Below are 21,730 nucleotides of genomic sequence, written 5' to 3'. Positions count from 1 at the left end.
ACACTCCCTTATGATGAAGGTTCTGGAAAAATTAGGAATCCATGGAACATTCCTCAATACAATAAAGGCTGTATATGTCAAACCTACAGCCAGCATTATACTTAATGGTGAAAAACTAAAACCATTTCCTCTTAACTCAGGAATGAGACAAGGATGTCCACTCTCTCCACTTCTCTTCAATCTAATATTAGAATGCCTAGTTACAGCAATAAGACAAGATGCAAACATAAAATGGATCCAAATAGGGAAAGAAGAAGTAAAACTCTCCCTCTTTGAAGATGACATAATCTTGTATTTAAAGAATCCCACAGAATCCACTCCAAAATTACTCGAGCTGATTCAAAATTTTGGTAAAGCAGCAGGTTATAAATTTAACCCTCAAAAATCAATGGCTTTTCTGTATTTCAACAATGAGAAAAGTGTGGCTGAAATTAGGAAAGCAACTCTATTAGTAATATTCCCACATAAAATAAAATACCTAGAAATTAACTTAACCAAAGAAGTGAAGGACCTCTATGATAGAAACTTTAAAAACTTGAAAAAGGAAATCAAAACAGAACTTAGAAAGTGGCAAAAAAAAAAAGGGGCTGGGAAGGTGGCTCAGTGGTAGAGCGCTTGCCTTGCATGCATGAGGCCCTGGGTTCGATTCCTCAGCAACACATAAGCAAAAAGAAAAAAGCCGGAAGTGGCGCTGTGGCTCAAGTGGTAGAGCGCTAGCCTTGAGCTGAAGAGCTGAGGGACAGCGCCCAGGCCCAGAGTTCAGGCCCCACGACCGGACCCCAAAAAAAAAAAAAAAAAAAAAACCTCCCATGCTCCTGGATTGGAAAGATCAACATCGTGAAAATGGCAATACTTCCCAAGGCTATCTACAAATTCAAGGCTATACCTATCAATATTCCAACCTCATTCTTCAAGGAAATAGAAGAAGCAATCCAAAAATTCATATGTAACAATAAAAGACCCCGAATAGCAAAAACGATCCTCAACAGAAAGAACAGTGCTGAAGGAATATCAATACCAAATTTCAAACTCTACTATAAAGCCATAATAATCAAAACAGCTTGGTACTAGCACAAGAACAGACCTCCTGACCAATGGAATAGAATTGAAAACCCAGAAATGAACCTACAGACCTATAGCCATCTAATCTTCGATAAGGGAGCAAAAAAAAATAGAATGGAAGAAAGATAGCCTCTTCAGTAAATGGTGCTGGCAAAATTGGTTACCCACTTGTAGAAAACTAAAGCAAGATCCTTATATATCACCCTGCACCAGAATTAACTCCAAATGGATCAAAGACCTCGAAGTCAAAGCAGACACTCTGAAAACAGTACAGGATGGAATAGGAGAAACCCTAGGTCTCCTTGGACAGGCCAAAATTTTCTTAATAGAGACCCAGAAACACAACAAATCAAAGAAAGGTTGGAGAAATGGGATTGCATGACACTGCAGAGCTTCTGCATGGCAAAGGACATAGCTAGCAAGATCAATAGAAAGCCCACAGATTGGGAGATCTTCACTAACCATACAACAAACAAGGGTTTCACATCTAAAATATACCTGGAACTCTCAAAAGTAAATCCAACAACAACAAATCTTCAAAGAAACAACTGCCCAGTAAATAAGTGGTCTAAAGACTTAAAGAGAAACTTCTCTGAAGAGGAAAGAAAGATGGCCAATAGACACATGAAGAAATGCTCAATCTCCCTAGCTATAAAAGAAATGCAAATCAAAACAACATTAAAATACCACCTCATCCCAGTTAGAATGGCTATAATCAAGAACTCTAATAACAACAGATGCTGGAGGAGATGTGGACAGAAGGGAACTCTACTGCATTGTTGGTGGTCGTGCAAAGTTGTTCAACCACTTTGGAAAGTAGTATGGAGGTTCCTCAAAAGACTCCACATAGAGCTCCCCTATGATCCAGCAATCCCACTTTTTGACATTTACCCAAATGTTCACAAACAAGACCACACTAAAGCTACCAGCACGACTATGTTTATTGAAGCCTTATTTACCATAGCTAAGATATGGAAACAACCCAGATGCCCCTCAGTAGATGAATGGATCAAGAAAATGTGGTATATATACACAATGGAATTCTATGCCTCATCAGAAAGAATGAGATTGCCCCATTTGTTAGGAAATGGAAAGACTTGGGGAAAAAATTATATTAAGTGAAATAAGCCAGGCCCAAAGAAGCATAGGTCCCATGGTTTCCCTTATTTGCAATAGTTAGTATATGTCTGAGTCAAGCAGAAAAGATCAGATTAGTTGGTGTTAAGGAAATGAAGCCTAAGATATGTATTTAAATTTTTTTTTCATACGATTGTTTCTAACACATTTATAAGATGATTTCTATGTTGCCTTGTACGTTCCTCCCCCACGGTATAACCCCTGCCTTCACTGTATTTGATGTTGTCATAATTTGTGAAGGGGAAGGGAAAAAACAAATTGTTTAACCAGGGAATCAGGTGGACGCATTGCAGCCATGAGATATACAAGTCGTTTTGTCGAAAACGAACTTTACAAGTTTGGTGGGGGCAGAGGAGGATTGGGGAGAGGGCCGGCGGGAGAATGGGAAGTGATGGGAAGGGGAAACAAAGGAAGAAGCTACAATGCTTGATAAGGAATGTACTCATTATCTTGCCTAGGTAATTGTAACCCCTCTGTACAGTATTTTCAAACACACACACACACAAAGAAAACAAATTAGAACAATCTTGAATCAGTACTAATGTTGCAACACTAGGTCCTTGAAAAACAGGAGCAGGCCTAACCAAAACCCAGTAGACAGAAATAATACAAATTCGATTAAAGATGTAAATAAATTAGAGTCTCAAAAGAAACATACAAGAAATCATAATTGACTTTTTTTTTTTTTTTTGTCGGTCGTGGGGCTTGAACTCTGGGCCTGAGCGCTGTCCCTCAGCTCTTCAGCTCAAGGCGAGCACTCTACCACTTGAGCTACAGCGCCACTTCCGGTTTTCTGGTGGTTTATTGGAGATAGGAGTCTCACGGTCTCTCCTGCCCGGGCTGGCTTTGAACCGCGATCCTCAGATCTCAGCCTCCTGAGTAGCTAGGATTACAGGCGTGAGCCACCAGCGCCCGGCTCATAATTGACTGTTATATACTAGTAGCTCACAAATTCACTCAATGAATATCAATGTAGATATTTTTAGAAATAGACTCAAGCAGCCAAAACCAGTGAACAAAAAAAATCTAGAATTCTAAGAAACAACATTCTGTTTGAGTTTTAAAATTTTTCTCTGTTGTTATTATTAAGGTGATTTATAGAGGGATTACAATTACATAAGTCATGTAATGAGTACATTTCCTTTTATAGAATATCTTCAGTTCCCTCACTTGTTCCTCATCCCTCCCTCCTGTCCCCATCCATGTGTTAAATCATCAATGTTCAATGAACTCCACTACTGCAATTTTCACCCTTTTCCCTAAAGCTCTGTGCCCACCTCCCACCTTCCTGAAGACGTACAATGAATATACCATGCATATGGTAAAGAAGACAGAATCATCCCATTCTATAACGAACAACAAACACAAAAATAAAAAAGGAGTCTTTTGTTTCCATATCTCATACTTTGAGTACGTATATCATGTTATATAAATATAATTGTTTTTATCATAAAATCAATTCAGGAATTAAGGTGTGATAACTTACAATGTTGCTTTCTATTTAATAATTCTTTTTGTTTTAAAATTAAAGTTGTCGTGAAGTTGAAGTAATAATGAAATTTGAATGTTCAGATTTAAAGTTAAAATTTCAAAATGTCTAACAGTTCCATTTTGGCAACCAAAATGAAAAACAGTGATGTTTTATCCTCATGAATGTCATTATTTCATGGGCCAAAAAGGAAAATAAATGCAATATTAATTCAGCGGAAATAAGAAATCTGTAGGGAGCCAGGGTAAACGCCATTACAAGATGGCGCCCACTCCCTTGCAGCTTTGAGGTAACCACTCCATTTCAGGCGGTGCTTGGCGGGACGGTGGGTCCTGGGCTTTGCGCATGCGCGAGCCACGTAGAGTCCCCAGCCAATCCCGTGGCACCTGGTGACGGTGAAAGGCAGACGACCAATGATAGAAAGACCCGTGTTCCTATTCCCTATATAAGCGGCCATGTTTCAGGTGCACGCTCTCTCGTGCTCTAGCTCTCCCATCAACTAAAAGGCTCTCCAATAAAGCGTGATCTGAGAAGACTCCTGGTGTGGTGTTCGTTCTTCCTCGCTGGTAGAGAAGGCGCGCGCCGCAGAAATCAAATACTTATGCAATGCCTCAATTCCGTAGATTATGAGATCTATTGATAAAAGTAATAAAACTTGTAAAGTTGGTTTTTGGACATAACATCTTGTACATCTCATTGTTGCAATGGGTCCACCTATATGCTATTAAAACAATGTGTTTTTTTTTTTTTTCCCTTCCCCTCCAGAACTTATACCAATGGGGAGATGGAAAGGGATGGGAAGGGGAAATAAAGGAGAAGGCAAAAATGCTTGATAAGAAATGTACTCATTACCTTATCCATGTAATTGTAACCCCTCTGTACGGTATTTTCACAATTAAAAAATAAATAATAAATAATTTTAGAAACCCAGGACTGGCAAAAAAAATTATTTTAAGAGAAAAAGACTAATAAAACTTGTTTTAAGTAGATTACTTAAGACATGAAGCAAGTGATAATTTTCTTTTCTAGGTGAAGTTGATATAGAAATCAAAGCGCAAAGATTCCAGAGTTCTGTGTGCTTGATATATGTCGATTTACACATATGCTTGACTCATCTCAACGTTATTTGAAGATAACTGAGAACAGGACTAGAATTTAAAAAGTCACTCAAATGTTTAGCTTTATTTTGTGACTAAATATGTCTTTTTATATCTATTTATTTTATTTTAATAATGTGGTAAATTTATTTAGGTCACATCAACAATAATGAGAAATAAACAGCCCCTAGCTCCTTAAAAGACAATAAGACAAAAAGGAAACAACAAAGAAAAAAATTGAACCTCATTTTGCACGTGGTCTTTGTATACTGTGGTGCTTTGTAATTGTGGATTATGTGCTATCACATGAATCTGGGCTCAAATTACAAGGACTACTGGAAGAAATTTTCAAAATCTAGAGCAGCTAACACAGCTGTGCAGTTGTTTGTGGGTTTCACTACAGTAGCAGCTGGGCATAAACTGTACAAAGGAAATAATTCTACTGCTTTGCAGGCAAGAATGTGATGAAAAGCATACTTTTATCTTGTTAGATGAAATAAGAAAACCACACTTTAAAAGCTTACTAAACGATCATCCCTTTAAAGAACAGTACCATTTTTAAGGTACTCTAGATAATTCAAGTCCTTCATCCCCCCACAACCATTACTGCCAGTCACAAATCATTGCCAAGTGAATTTCCAGTTCTTTTTGATGTTTCAAATGGCTTAGGAGTAACACCAACAATAATTCAAGTTGTTGAGAATATTTAATTTAGAATACGCAAACAAATCAGATTCAACTCCATAGCCTAACCTTTAGGAAAAATGAATTAAGGAATATGGCATGTCCTTTGTAATTTAATATTAGACATGATGGCAAAATGCCGGAAACAGACTCTGCAAGAAGGAAACAGAAGTCTTTGATAAGATATATTAAAGATTACCTAGGGACAAGTAATTTTACCTACATTTTCTATTATATGATAGCATATTTTTGTCTGCTAATCAGAGACTCAGAAAGATTTTTAATTATTATATGAAAAATGAATCATCATGAATGAATGAAATCAGGGAGTAAATGGCTCAGGAGCTGGATGGTTCTTTTAAATATTCTCATTATTTTGAATGATCTGGTATTTTTGTATGTGTGGAATTATGAATGTATTTTATATCTGGGCAGGAAAGTTTGATTATTAGATCATTGTCTGATACTCAATGTCAGGAACCTAACCTGAGTCAGAATGGTAAATATGTGTGTATGTGTGTGTGTGTGTGTGTGTGTGTGTGTGTGTGTGTGTGTGTGTGTGTGTGTGTGTGTGTGCGCGTGGGCACGTGTATGCCTGCAAATCTGTATTTAGAAGGAAGAATCTTATTTCTCTCAAGGTATATACTTAATTGTATTAGTTATACTACATTAATGACAGCAGATAAAGGTAATTAACATTTTGAGCCATATGTTTATGTTTCTATGATTGCATGAACAAACTAAAAAGTTATGTTTGGGGTATTATTTTTGTGGAAGGTCAGTAGAAAATATAAACATTTGGAATCTTGAGAAAGGTACAATGGCAATTATTTCAGTGTAGATCAGTTTTAGACAACACTTGAAAGGATATGTAATCCTATATGAAAATGCAACATTTATTTATTTTCCAAAGCTACACTATTCTATAAATTTGTAGGAAATTTAAATTATGGAAACAAAAAAGTAATGTGATTGTTTATTGCATACAGTTTTACACTTTAGTTTTGTCAAATCAAACTACCATTTATTTCTACTGTATAGGAAGGAAAACCCTAAATATTAGAGTTTGTGCCATATTTGACATTGGGAAAGTCTGTCTGTATCAATGTTTATTTCTTTTGTTTCTGCTTTCCTATTCATAGCTCTGTTTCTCATAGTATTCTAAGGACTTTTTCTTTCTCCCAATTTGGGCTTGAACATACCTCATGTTCTCTGTTTGTTAACAATAATCAGTCTACCATTTGAACCATGTCTCCAGCCCAGAAATTTTTATAGTTAATTGGAGATAGTATTCATGAATTTTCCTACTAGCCTGAAAAGCATTATCCCCCATGTCTCATCCTTCTTAATCACTAGCATTGTAGAGATGAGTCATGGACCCCAAGAGTCAATGACTTTTCATGTCTTATAGATTCCACATTTGTTATTAATTGTAATAACACACTACCACAGATTGGGTAGCATTAACACTGTAAATACATTCCCTCTGAGTTGGTGGAACTAAAACTCCAAGATCAGAGTTGGCTTCTTCAGAGTCCTCTTTCCTTGGAATATTCAAGGCCTTCTGATTTTCTTGGAGGAGACTTCAACTTAAATGCTACCTTTGAGATTCTGTTTCCAAATGCAGTCACTTTCTAAGGCAATGGATTTTTTATCTTTAGTGTGATTTCATTGGGACAGTATCCAACACATAACATATTCGTTAACGGATAGGAGAAAAGCTCTGATAGGAAATTATTTGGTTTGGGCATGGAAGTTATGGTATATTTTTTAAAAAATACCAAAAGAGGTAAAGGTTTTATTAGAGCTTGTAAAAAGAGTGTGAAATCTTGACCTTAGACATGCCAAATTCTTGCCCGGTCACACACTTAAATGCCTAGCAGTGCTGGAAGATTGAACCCAAAACTCTATACTTGTGAAACAGCATCTCTACTACTGCCATAACTGCAGAATGTAATTTGATTGCTTATTTTGAGGTAGTATCACTATGCCTGGGCCTGCTTGAACAAGCAAAACACATTGCACCCAGCAAATGGTTAGAGTTTCTGAAACTTTGTTTGTCTGTGCTTGCCTGGAACTGGAATTCTCTAATCTATGTTTTCCAGGCAGATAATATTACAGGTTTGAACCACTTTATCCAGTAAAAATATACAATTTCAAAATATCTTGATATTGCCTATATTTGTGCTTAACATATATAGCTAACCTTCATTTTCTCCCTCTTTTGTTTAGTACTCTGAGTTGAAAACATTGGCTTTCTTGATATACTTGGCTTCGTTTTCAATGGAATCCTATCAGAATCAAAAAAAGTCCTAAAAGTTTATGTTAAAAATCATGGAAAAGAAGGTTTCGGGTTGGAAAAAAAAACACTGATCCTTAAGTGATAAATGCAGTATATTTACAGGGTTAGTCAATGCTTTCTGAAGTATGAGAAGAGAAGGAAGGCAGAAATGTGAACGATGTCAGGTCTCTGTAGAAATTCTGTAGTTGTCACTTCATGTTATCTTCCTTCCTTAAAGCTTGCTTTATTAAAAGCCTCTGGGTGTATATTGGTTGGACTGATTGGTAACCTTACCTAGGAAATGAAGCTGGTTTTAGAAGGCAGATTGTGTGGTAAATAAAGGAATGATGAGAATGAGCACAGATATTGTCACAGAATGAGCTGACCAGTTTCAGCTTCCGAACAAAATAACAAAGCAAAGTTTCAAGTCTATTTATCCACATTGGAATATATATATAGAGAGAGAGAATACAGAATATATAGATATAAATAGATAGATATGTAGATATGTAGATAGATAGATAGATAGATAGATAGATAGATAGATAGATAGATAGGTAGATACATGTACATATACATATATATACATACATGAAAAAGTAAATCTCCAGTAGAATATAGAAAAACTTGGCATGACAAATATTAAACTATATCAAACTGATTGCAGGAAAGGTACAGTAAATATCAATAGTTTAGCATAGATTTTGCATACATTTTGTAAAGGCTGAACATTCTTTATTATAAACTTTACAAATATCCATGTTTTAAGGTTTTTTTTACTGTGAAAATACCATAAAGAGGGGTTACAATTACATGGGCAAGGTAATGAGTATATTTCTTATCAAGCATTGTTGCCTCCTCCTTTGTTTCCCCTTACCATCCCTACCTATCTCCCCTACCCCGCTCCCCACTCCTGTGCCAAAGTTGTAAAGTTCATTTTTCTACATAACGTCTTGTACATCTCACTGTTGCAATAGGTCCATCTGTATCCCTATTTAAACAATTTGTTTGTTCCCTTCCCCCCCCCCACACACAAATTATACCATCATCAAATACAATGGAAACAGGGTTAATTTTTTAAAAATATTGTAGTAAGAGCATCTACACAATGCTGGAAATTGGAATTACACAAAATATGCAACATGGTTAGGCACTGGTAGTTCAAGGATGTAATCTTAGCTAGTTAAGAGATTGAGATCCGAAGATCACAGTTCAAAGCCATCCTAAGTAGGAAACTTCATTAGATTCTCATCTCCAATTAACCACCAGGGGAAATGGAGTTCAGTTCAGATTGTATGTCAAGCTCTGGCCTAGAAAACAAAAGAACCATCCAGGTCCTGAGTTTAAGCCCTAGGACTAGCAGAAACAAAAACACAAAATACAATATGGAGTTAGATATTTTATAATGAAGCACATTTTAATATATTCTACATTGTTAGAAAGACTAGACTTCTGTGTTAGCTTAATAACCTACCATAATAATGATATTGTCCATTTATTAAGCAGCTTACTCAGATTTACAAGTTCGAAGATTTCAGGGTATGTTCAGTTGGTTTTATTGCTTTGGTGGCCTGTGACAAGACAATGTGAAAATGGAGAGTATGTCAAAGAGAAAAGTTTTTGACTTAGAATGATTAAAGATAAAAGAAGATGAGAGTCTATGTTCTCATGGGTTTCACTCTGAAGAACTTAATCTCCAGAGGAAATATTCAGGTATTCTCAGGAAATGGTAAATCATTTTTCTTTAACACAGGTCTTTCTGGGGCATTCTAAATTCAAATGGCAACATCTTCACCAATGATGATGACTTGTCCAGGGGTGGAAGCAGCTAGATATTACTATAAATTCAAGTCAGATCTCAGCAGACAATATTATATGGAATTCCTATTAAAATATTTCCTTGCAGACTGCCTGGGTCTTTATACTACACGTGTTTGTATGTGTGTATGTGTGTATTTGAATAAATATATAGCAACTGTTGGCAATGAAGATGGATATGCGTTTCTTTTATCAAAGAAACAAACATATGAAATGGTAGCCTTTATATATAAAACCTTAATAGTAACAATAAAATTAATATTATTACTATTATTATTTTTTGATGGCTGTAGGGCTTGAACTCTGGGTCTGGGCATTGTCCCTAAGCTCTGCAGCTCAAGGCTAGCACTCTACTACTTGAGCAACAGTGCCACTTCACATTTTCTGAACCTTTAGTTGGAGATAAGGGTCTCACAGACTTTCCTGCCTGGACTGGCTTTGAACAGAGAACCTCAATTCTCAGCCTCCTTAGTAGCTAGGATTACAGGTGTGAGCCACTGGCACCCGGCAGTAAAGTTATTTTGAAAAAGAAAAAAATCCCACAATTGTATACTGAAAAAAAAAATCACAATCTGGCAAGTGTATCTCTAATGTTGCTATGTCAAGTAACCATAGGCAGCAATCATTTTTAGATCTCACTATGCCCTGAACAATGCCAGATAATATTTCATTAATTTACTTTAATTTTTCATAACAAAGTTCATTATGAATGCCCAACAGCACAATTTTCTAGTGAACATAAAGAATTCTTCAACATATTTATTTCAACAAACAGCATTTTGTGCTTGGTTGGTTTGTTTTTGTTTTTGTTTTTGTTTTTAATTTTGCCAGCCCTGGGGGCTTGAAATCAGGGCCTGGGCACTCTCTCTAAACTTCTCTTGCTCTAGGCTAGCACACTACCAATTGAGCCACAGCACCACTTCCAGTTTTTCTGCTTACATCATACTGAGGAATCAAATCAAGTGTATCATGCATGCTAGGCCAGCATTCTACCACTAACCACATACCCAGTCATTGGGTCCTGGTATATTTCCCCTTCTAGATTAATAGAAACATTCCAGGTTCCGAACTTGAAGCTGATCCTTGCCATCCAACAACATCACATTCTTGTGAATAGCACTAGCTGGCCTCATGAGCATAGCAGCCACCTGGAGCTCAGCTATCTGATGGCCTTGGCCTCCAACAATGCAATCATTTCTGTGCACAGACTGAAAACTGTTATAGGAAATTTTGATTTATTCCATCCTATTCTCAGCTAGTTGCCATTCTCAGCTTTGTATGTTTTAAATTCTGTTAGACATTTATTACTCTTTCCTGCCATTCTCAAAAGTAACATATATGTTTTACTTTAAAGTTCATCAAACATGCAAAAATGTTAATGTAGTTGCTATCCAACAGTGGCTCATGTTTTAAAAACCTAGCTACTTTAGAGGTCAAAAAGTGAGGATTCAGGTTTAAATCATCCCATGCAGAAAAATCTGAGATATTTCTCCAATTAAGAAACCAAAATCGAGAAGTGGAGATGTGGCTCAAGTGGTAGTGTCAGCTTTGAGCAAAAAGACTAAGCAAGAATAATAGGTCGACTTCTAACTCCATTATTTACTCATGGAACACACACACACACACACACACACACACACACACACACACAGAGTCAACATTCTCCTAGACTCCCCTTCTTGAACAATATTCAATGCCATTAACTGAATGCAAGTTTTCTCCAAATTCTTATAGTAGGGATTAAACTACATTTGTATTTATGATAATGTATTTTTTGTTTTGCAATTTTTTGTACTAATGTGAGAGAACAGTGTTTTGTGAAGACTAAACAGAAATCAATGTGTTGGTAAATAGGTAGGTGACAAGTAGACTGAAAGATTCAGATAATACCACTTGAAATTTTATTTCTCCAAATTTAAATATATATACATATGTATGTATTTATAATTTCTGCCAAGATTTTATTTCCATTAACAATGATCTATTTGTTCCATTACATAAATTTAACATATTGTGTGCTTCATAGTAGATTAATATTTTTAGAATTTCTTTCACTTGGAGACCAGGTTCTGCAGTGTAGACCAAGCTTTCCTCAACTCCTTATTCTCCTGAGTATTGGCTGGCATTACCATGTGGTTGCATATTACCATGTCCAGCTATATTGTTTACATTTTGTCCAGTAGAATATTACTGTGAACAGCTTTAAGCCATATATCTTCATAAGTATGAATGGATTTCTTGCAGAAAATATAATAAATAAAGTTACTGAGTGAAGCCAATTATGGTAGGCATGCCTGTAATCCCAGCACCCAGGAGGATTGTAAGTTTAAGAGCAGTCTGAGCTACACAGCAAGTCCCTTTTAAAACAAAAAAAACAACAACTGGTGAACTTGGAAGAGGGAAAGTATTATTAAGTGGGATGATAGGAACATACAAAATTTAGTGTGTGTGTGTGTGTGTGTGTGTGTGTGTGTGTGTGTGTGTGTGTGTGTGTGTGTGTGTGTGTGTGTGTGTGTGCTTGTGTTGGTCCTAGGGCTTGAACTAAGGGTCTGGGCACTGTTCCTGAGGTTTATGCTAAGTCTAGCACTCTACCACTTGAACCAAACTCCACCTCAAGCTTTTTTAGAGCTCATTGGAGATGAGTCTGCTCCAGTTTCCTGTTCAGGCTTAGAACCTTTTGTAAGTAAGATTACAGGAGTGAGTCTGTAGTAGTTGTTGTATTACTGTTAAGTAATATAGTAAACATCATGCCAGTTTATACTCCTTCCAGCAGTGTTTGAGTGTTGAACACACACCTAAAATAAAACCCGCTCCATGTTTGATGACATCCAGATCTCATAATCCCTTGATATAAGTATTGTTATGCTCACTTTACCTGTGAAGAATTTGAGATCCAGAGAGTTTAGTTAATTTTGAGTCCCCAGCTAGTATACAGTGGAGCCTGTATTCAAGCCCAACTAGGTCTGTTTATTTCAGAAAACATAGAGTCATCATGTGTTCTAGTCAACATGTGTTCTAGCAAGTACTGCTCATTGCAAGTACAGTTCTGTTCCTGACAGATTACCTTTCTCTCTCTTTAACTGTTTGCACCCCCTTTCATAAGCTAGGGAAAGCACAAGTGATGAGAAGAGCCATTTTTTGAAGGGGAAATTGATGATGGGGTTTGAACTTGGTATCACATACATATTAGTCTGATCTTCCATTTGGGTTATGCCTCCAGCACTATATTTCTGTTTTTTCTTTTGTATTATTATTATTATCAAGGTGAGTTACACAGAGGTTACAGTCATATAAGTCAGGTCAGGATACATTTCTTTTTTGAAATGTCACTCCTTCCCTTGCTCTCTCAATTTTTCTCTCTCACTGGTTTGGTTTTATTAACTTCCTCCTCCTCCTCCTCCTCCTCCTCCTGCCCAGGGAGGAAGGCTTTTATGCTAGACCTCCAAGTTGAACAAAGAATAATTCTTCTACCTCAGACTACATGTCCAGGCTATACATACCAAAGAAAGCTAAGGACAAGAGATTAGTCTGACTTGGGAACAATGCAGATCACAAACATGAATTCCATGTAAACAGAAATGAAAAAATTTTTTTCTTTATTTATATAATACAATAAAAAGCACTACTTTTCTCATTATCACTTAATTGTGGTTATATGTACTTAGTACTAGCTTCTTGAAAGTCCTAAAAAAAACACTTTGACATGAACTCAGAAGTTCTGTTAGTATCAGCTTGAGATTTTTATGAAAAAACCTTTTTTAATTTTTATATTTCTAAAAATCAATTTTATTATAAAGATGCTGTACATAGGGGTTACATTTACATGATTAAGTAACACTTCTCATTGAACATTGGTACCTACTCCAGTGTTTTTCACCCTCTGTCCCTTCCCTCCACTCCCCCCCTTACATTGTAAAGTTAATTTCTGCCATAGTGTACTGTGAGTATCATTGTTGCAATGGGTCACCTTTTGTACTTCTTTCAGCATTTTGTTATTTCCCTTCCCTTCTCCCAATCAGATAAAGGCATATACAGGACTTTTCACACACTAGGGCTTTTCACACACTGAGCTATGCTACACAGAATGCTTGAGACTAAAGGTGAGGTAAATGATGTCATCATCCCATTCATCTACATCTCTTGCTAACATATGCATATACTGTGGTGTTGACATGCTTATTTTGTGTATGAGAGCTTTGAGTATGGGGCGTGAATTCAGGACCTAAATACTGTCCCTTAGCTTTTGTATGTGATGCTAGCACTCTACCAGTTGAAGCACAGCTCAGCTTTCTTTTAATTTAATCTTACAGGAGGTAAGAGTCTTTTTTGCTCAGTTGTCTTTGAACTGAGTTCCTCATATCTCAGCGTTCTGAGTAGCTAGTTTTACAGGCCTGAGCTTCCAGTGCCTAGCTTTTCATTACTTCTTTCACAAGCTACATGCTCACACACATTTCATTCAAAAATCTCAGTTTAACCCCTGCTTTCACTATATTTGATGTCGGTATAATTTGTGGAGGAGATGGGGAAAAACAAGTCGTTTAAGAATACAGGTGGAGCCGGGCGCTGGTGGCTCACGCCTGTAATACTAGCTACTCAGGAGGCTGAGATCTGAGGATCACGGTTCAAAGCCAGCCCGGGCAGGAGAGACAGTGAGACTCCTATCTCCAATAAACCACCAGAAAACCACTTCCAATAAACCACCAGAAAACCAGAAGTGGCGCTGTAGCTCAAGTGGTAGAGCGCTCACCTTGAGCTGAAGAGCTGAGGGACAGCGCCCAGGCCCAGAGTTCAAGCCCCACGACCGACAAAAAAAAAAAAAAAAAGAATACAGGTGGACCTGTTGCTACAATGAAAAGTACAAGTTGTCATGTCGAAAATGAACTTTACAACTTTGGTGCGGGGGGGGGGGGATTGGGGGAGCAAGGGGAGACTGGGAAGTCATATGAAGGGTAAACAAAGGAGGAGGCTGCAATGCTTGATAAGAAATGTACTCATTATCTTGCCCATGTAATTGTAACCCCTCTGTACAATATGTGCACAAAAAATAAAAACAAAAAACCAAAAATCTCACTATTCAGGCTGACTGACAAGTTGTGAGGAAAGATGGTTGAATGAATAAGTTACCAAATAGGCCTCTAGCCCTATTAACATCATTCTAGTCAGTGACTTAGCTTTCAGTGAGTGAGTACATATTTCCACTTTCACTCTTCCTTTTTTAACTGGAACTCAGTGAAATGTTTTTGATGCATCTTTTAAATGTTATCTCCCAAACAGAAGATACTATTTGAATGTATTTGATAATATTTTAGATGCGGGTGGTCTTGTGTGTCTGGATGTCTGTGGGCAGAGGCCATCCTGCTGGGCTTCAGGCCCAGAGCTGATGCTTCCTATCTGCTGGTTGCAGAGAGGAAGGTTTTCTTCCTGGCCAGTCTTTGAATTGAGATCCTTTCATTTTAGATTTCTAAGTATCTAGGATAAAAAGCATGAACCACCACCAACTGGCTTGTTTTAGAAGCATTAATTGCTTTTCATTCATCCCTTTTTTTCCTTGAAGTTTGATCTAGACAGGCTGCTTGTGCCTCATGATAAGGTGATTTGAATAATACCCTTTGCCTCTGGCATTTCTGAAACTAATTTCCTCAGTTCCAGGCTAATGAATTTGTTCTAAAGCCAATAGCATTTTCCTTCTGAGATGTTAGGTAGCTTAATTAAATCTCTTATCCTTTGCTTTGGCAATGCAATCAGGATGTTTCTGTAAAACCCTACTTCTTGAGAGTATTATAGTTAGAAGGTATCATGTGTACACTTTCATATACTCTCTAGTTTTATAAACTTATGTTACAAGATTGGGTGGAAGAATGATGACTGTTGAATTAATTTGATAACCACTCTAGAGTTTTTAAGCCTTAATGGTAATTAACTCAAAGGGGGATTAAAAATATTCAGAGTAGTGGAATGTGGCTACTATTCATTTCATGTATGTGGATAGATGATAAGAATTCTTGTGATTAATAAAATAAATCTTCAAATTTCTAGTGGTACACTGCTATGTTAACTGGGAGGAGACAGTGGTGATGCCAGGACTTTGAAAACTGGTAATGAAGCAAAATATCCGGGAGAGCATTTGCTAAGGATATAATTCCAAGGCTAATACTAAATATATTGAACTAGAATGCTAAATGATGAATGACAGCACCAAAATTTATTTGTTGGCTTCTTTGTTTTGCGAAGTCCTTGGATTTGGACCTGGGGCCTGAGTGCTGTCCCTTAGTTTTTTCCTCAAGGCTAGTGCTCTACCAGCTGAATCACAGCTTCATGTCCATATTTTTGGTGTTTAATTGGAGATCAGTCTTACCAAATTTCCTTTGGGCTTGCTTCAAACCTGAATCTCAGATATCAGCCTCCTGAGTAACTAGGATTCCAGTTATGAGACACCAGAGACCCATATGTTTGACTACTTTGGTTCCAGTGGGTCACGTCAGATTTAAACTAAAATCATAACTTTTCTTCTTGTAACCTGCAGCATCCAATAAATATCTAATTTATTTCTATCTTCATTTCTGATTTCTCTTTTCTTCATTGTACCCTTCCATTCTTATTTCACAAGCAAGCATGTCAGTGCTGTTTTCCTTTTCTGAAGCAAGTCAGGTCCATTCCCATCAATGGGGGATGTACTTACTGTTCTTACTGCCTGGAAAACCTGCTCCTAGGGCTGGGAAGGTGGCTCAGTGGTAGAGCACTTGCCTTGCATGCATGAGGCCCTGGGTTCAATTCCTCAGCACCACATGAGCAAAAAGAAAAAAGCTGGAAGTGGCGCTGTGTCTCAAGTGGTAGAGCCTTGAGCTGAAGAGCTGAGGGACAGCGCCCAGGCCCAGAGATCAGGCCCCACGAACGGACCCAAAAAAAGAAATAAAGAAAGAAAACTTGCTCCTAGATAATTGCCTGGATGATGGCTCTCATATCAACTATCTCCTCTTTAGGGATGTCTCTCCCCATCCCCAATGTGAAGTTGTTGCCACAAAACCACCAATTTCGTGTCTCTGATTTACAGAAAGTATCATTATGATTTCTGGTTTTCTTTTAAGCATGAAATTGGTGAGGAGAGAGCCATATTCACTTCTGTTTCTCCAATACCTGTAATAGTGCCTAGTCCTTAGTGCTCAGGAGCCTTACATGGAGATTAGCCTTCTCCAGCTCAATTAATCATAGCTTCTGGTCAGGACAGCTTCTCAAGCTGAAGTCTGGTGGCTAGTAATCATTCCCTCTTATTCTTTGTGCCATTTGGTGGTGTTGAGTCTACTTCAGGGAAAAATCAGTGTTTGACACTTATTTGCTGCTATGGCAAAGGTGACTGTGACATCATAGAAGTTATGGCTATTGTTTTGTAAAGCTGTGTGAGGACACCCAACCCCACACAATTTCCCCAATATATGTGTCTCCTTTGCTCAGGAGTGCATTCAACAATTCAGCAACCAAACTGTCACCCAGTTCCTGATACACTCAGAGTATGTTTCCATTTCCTTTTAAAAAGAAAAAAGAAAAATTAAAGACATGCCTTTGATGACTTTCATTGAATTACTAAAACAGAGTAAATTTATGTATTTGTAAATCTTTGCCCATCTCTCTTGAGCCCTTGCTATATTTCTATGTGTTTGCAGCTTGGGAAGGGAAATAAGGTTTAATTCAGTATTGTCAGATACTATAGTTCAGAAGGCTCTTTTTAGACCCTTTTGGAGGGAATGCCAACTTTCCATCTTATGTTCTACAGATGGCCATCTTGGTACAGGAACTGAATAGACTGTCATAACATAAGAGGCTTGTCCTGATTTCTACTGACTTTCCTCTGGGGTCAGGGAGTGTGATCCCACTGCATATGTGTCTCTTTGTTACACTGAAAGGCCCAGGCCTCCTCAGAAAATCTAAGGCCAAGGGGGTAAGAGAGATTAAAACTCAGAACCCAGCTTCCCATATCATTGGGATTACAGGATTGAGTCTCATGGCCTCAACTCATAGCTGCTTTTATATACATACTGTAGTCAGTTTCATTATATTCACTTCCTAGACAGATATATACAAATATATGTATATAATTATTCATCTATTTTTAATCAATGTTATATCTAGAAATGCACAAATATATATTCATATAATTATAATCAAATTATATCCCTACTATCCCCAATAATATTTTACATTAATGTTTTGTGAAAAAAATACTAGACTAAAAATTTAAATGCCTTTGTAGTTTGAAAAATCATATTCAATCTTATATATTATATAATATACTATATATAACATAAAGAATATAACACATATTAACATATAACTAATTTAATTGTGGTTTCTTTTCTTCCTGATTTTGTGTTTTTTCATCTATGTAAACTTTCTTTCTTCTATTGATGATGGCTTTTACTTTCCAGTATACATATTTTCTATATATTTTGTCAAATATTTTCATTTGTCAAATATTTTATATTACTGGAGTCAAATTTTTCTTCCATATTTACCCAAAGCACAATGAAGATGTATACAGATTTAAACTCACTGTTGGAAGAGCATCCCACAGACCACTATAAGTATTGTGGCATTTGTCACAATTGACAGAATAGATTTTTAGGACATCTGATCTGCTATGTCCTAGACCTTTTGTAGCCACCTTATCACCCCATGCAGTCATGACCTGCTTCATTGCCACTCCCTGTACATTTAACAGTTCCCATTATATGCAGTAGGCTGTCTTGTACAGCCCCCTGTCACTCTCTGTTCCCCCCCCCCCAGAACATGTATGCACGATGTTTCAGATTGTAGGTTTAAAAAGAAACATATTTAGGATTCATGAATTTTAGAATATATCAAAAACATTGACATTTTAATAAAGTTAGAAAAATAAATAGAATGAACCTTTTACAACAATCAGGACAAAAAGAAAAATAAAGATTTTCCCAGGAAGAGGGAAAGGAATCTCTAAATCTAGATTGGCCTCTAAGTTGCCTTCAGCAGAAATTCTGCCTCGGAGTCCTCAAAGGGATCTACTTCCTCATTAAAGACAGGATTTTCTTCCTGAGTCCAGAGAGGGACAGATTCTAATTTCTCAATTGGAAATTGGATCCCCTGCAGGAGGACAGATTGGTCTGGGTATTCTTTGAGGAAAGATTCCTTTTCTTCAACTGAATCTAGATTTTGGACCTCACTTATTGGTTTCACTGAACATAGACTGTGGTCATTTTCCATTAGCACACATTTACCCTGCACACCAAGAAGTGTTCTTTTTGACTGGTTTGGAGCTGATCTAGCTGGATTGTGAACATCAATGGAAGACATTCTGGATCGTCTTCTTCCTTGGTGCAGGTACACCTGCATCACATGTGGGATGTCCATAGGACTCAAAACCTGCTTGGGCCTTTCTACAAATTAAAAAAAAAACTCTATGTTCACATGCTTTCTGGAGATTAGTGATGGCTTCTGATCTCCATCAGTCCCCATAGACTACATCACTGAAGGTTATTTATCTGTAGTTCTGCAGGAGCTGCTCTATGTTGATGCAAACCTGAGAATGGAAATAGGTACAAGATTCTTAAAGTAGACTCTAGAAGTTAAGGTGTGACTAAACTTCCATGAGGATCTAATGGGGGAAGCTGTAGAACTTGAGTTTGGACTGCTGAACACTGATGGGAAGGTAGGGTATTTCTGAATGTATACTTCCAAGTTCTTTCAAAAAGAGAACATATTACCGGCAAAGAATATCCATAAAAGGACATTTTGCCAAGCTGGAGAGTACTAAGGGCTGTTGGCCAATCAGGCCCATCTCTAGAGACCCAGGTTCCATTCCTACTCACAAGCTCTGAGGCATTGAAACAAGGACTTCTTCCTCTTTTTCTTGGTCTCATGGGTCATGTGTTCCTCCAGCTGGTCCAGAAGAATATGTAAGTGGAAGAGCAGGTCTGAAGAGGGCATGTTGAGCTTGACATACTGTGTAAGTTCTTTTAGGGTGCAATGGTTCTTGGGTTCATAGAAATCATCAGGGTAGAAGTCCATCCACATAAGGAGGATGGAATAAACGATGCTGTGGGCAGTTTGGTGACAAGGAAAATGAAATTCCACCCTCCTCATCCTGAGCCTTGTACTAGAGCTTCTTTCTGCAGGACTTGCAGGTTGGGAAGTGGGAAGAGACTTCTGCAAGCAGGATGGTCCTCAAAATATCACTTCTAGAAATTTCTTAAATATAATTCTCTAAAATTCTCCCTGTGATAGGAAGAGAAAGTTGTTTCCCCACTGAATCTGACTTGCTATACACAGCCCTCCCTGTCTTCCATGAGAGTCCCAAACCACAACCACATCCACAACTGTGTAATCTGCTATGCACTGAAGTGCCAAGACTCAACCCCTTGGTGAAAATCACAACTTGTGTGCAAAGAAGAAAGTTGCTTTGATTCGGAAACCTCAAAGATACCCAGTTTTCAAGGACAGAACTTCTTTTTGTGCCAACATCCACTTACTTCTTCACTTGTTCATCTTCCAGTTATGGTAGTAGGATCTGTACCAATGGAAGGAGAGAAGGAAGTTAACTCTATGCTTCTCCTTTTCTGAACTAACAGGACACACATGGGACTGGCTAAGACCCACATGGTAATGTAAATATGACAGACAAAAAGTGGAGATATGTTTACACAATTTCATGCAAATTCTGTGAGGATGCTTATATGCATCTGTCCAAATAAATGCACAATGACTCATGCCTCTAATTCTACTAATCACATTTTGAACGCAGTCTAGTTTGTAAAATTCCAAAGACACTAATCTTCAATTAACCAGCCAAAGGCCAGAACTGGACCTGGGGCTCAAATGGTAGAGTGTTACAAATGGGACAGCACTCAAGCCCCCAATTCAAGTTTCAGTTGCATCCTTTCTTCTGTCTATATTCCTTCAAAGGCCTCCAAGATAGTGATTTTCTAGGTGAGGGTGGACGTTGGATGCCACGGGCTCATTCCTTTAATGCTGGTCTCTCAGCAAGCAAATTGCTAAGGCTCCACTAGCTTCTGAGGCAAATGAAATGCTCTGGCAGCCCAGTCCTAAGGAATTAGCCAGAGAGTGTACTTCTTCGTCTCTAGCCAAGCTCCTTGATCAGACTCCAGTGAAACAGTCTCAGAAAGGTGCCAAGTATACCAATACTCTGCCAGGGGGTCTCATCAACCCTGAGTTTGAAAGAGGAACACTCACTTTTTTTTGTTGGTTGTGGGGCTTGAACTCTGGGCTTGGGTGATATCCTTTAGCTCTTCAGTTAAAGGCTATCATTCACCCACTTGAGCCACAGCGCCACTTCCGGTTTTCTAGTCGTTTATTGGACATAAGAGTCTCATGGACTTTCCTGTCAAGGCTGGCTTTGAACTACGGTCCTCAGATCTCAGCCTCCTGAGTAGCTAGGATTACAGGCATGATCCACTGGCACCTGGCTTAGGAACATTCACTTTTTAAACAGAATATCCAGCAACTGCTCCATTGTCCCCCACTCTCTATAGTGGTAGAGGAAGTTTCCAACATAGAAGGGATCACCTTTCTGGTAGTCAGGGACCAGGTCCATTACCAGCATTTCCAGCAAGCCTGAGTCCAGGATCCATATGTTATAAGGCACATTCAGGGTTTGGGCTGATTCATTGTCACACTGAGGTGGTAAAAAGAATGGATCTTTGAAATGTGAAAGTGGGAGTACCCTTCAAATTGAGTAATTGTAATAGAGTGGATTGAAAAGTACACAGTAAATATTTTCTCAGTATACACATATAAAAGCACACAAGAAGAAGTTTCTAATGTGGGCTGGATGAGATTAGATAGGTTTCCTGTTATAGTTATACTTGCCTGAGTTGCCTTATGATTCCCTTGGTTTCTTCTTATAAAAAAGGCCTGAGACATTGGATTCGTGATTTGGCACTGATCCAAAGTCTGCAGCATTGAGTGAGGCACTCATACCTCTCATGCCTGAGAGCTGAGTCTCTTGAACTTTGAAAACAACACAAGAACATCTTTCTTGTTCCTGCACCACAGGCCAAGTGAGCTGGCTTGAGCTGAATGTCAGTTACAGTTGCTTGGCTCTCATAGTTCTATATTCTATTCCATTGTGAGGTAGGTAGTGTCATTTCTCAGAGCCCAATGATCTAAGCTGTTTGG

At 37.9% G+C, this 21,730-nt stretch overlaps 1 long non-coding RNA gene across 2 annotated transcripts; it reads right to left on the bottom strand.

Annotated features, from left to right (window-relative positions):
• Positions 1-9,255: 9,255 nt before the first annotated feature.
• Positions 9,256-21,591, bottom strand: LOC138818457 (uncharacterized). 2 transcript variants are annotated; one of them, XR_011369136.1, is made up of 3 exons: positions 21,422-21,591; positions 19,405-20,102; positions 9,256-9,321 (listed from the first exon to the last, which is right to left on the bottom strand). It is a non-coding gene; the product is annotated as an uncharacterized lncRNA (long non-coding RNA). The 2 variants fall into 2 exon arrangements; XR_011369137.1 differs by lacking the exon at positions 9,256-9,321 and adding an exon at positions 18,373-19,115.
• Positions 21,592-21,730: the final 139 nt, after the last annotated feature.

The sequence above is a fragment of the Dipodomys merriami genome, unplaced genomic scaffold (genome assembly GCF_024711535.1).
Source record: "Dipodomys merriami isolate MVZ:Mamm:240054 unplaced genomic scaffold, mDipMer1.0.p SCAF_761, whole genome shotgun sequence".
NCBI lineage: Eukaryota > Metazoa > Chordata > Mammalia > Rodentia > Heteromyidae > Dipodomys > Dipodomys merriami.
This window is presented reverse-complemented; position numbering and strand designations above follow the sequence as displayed.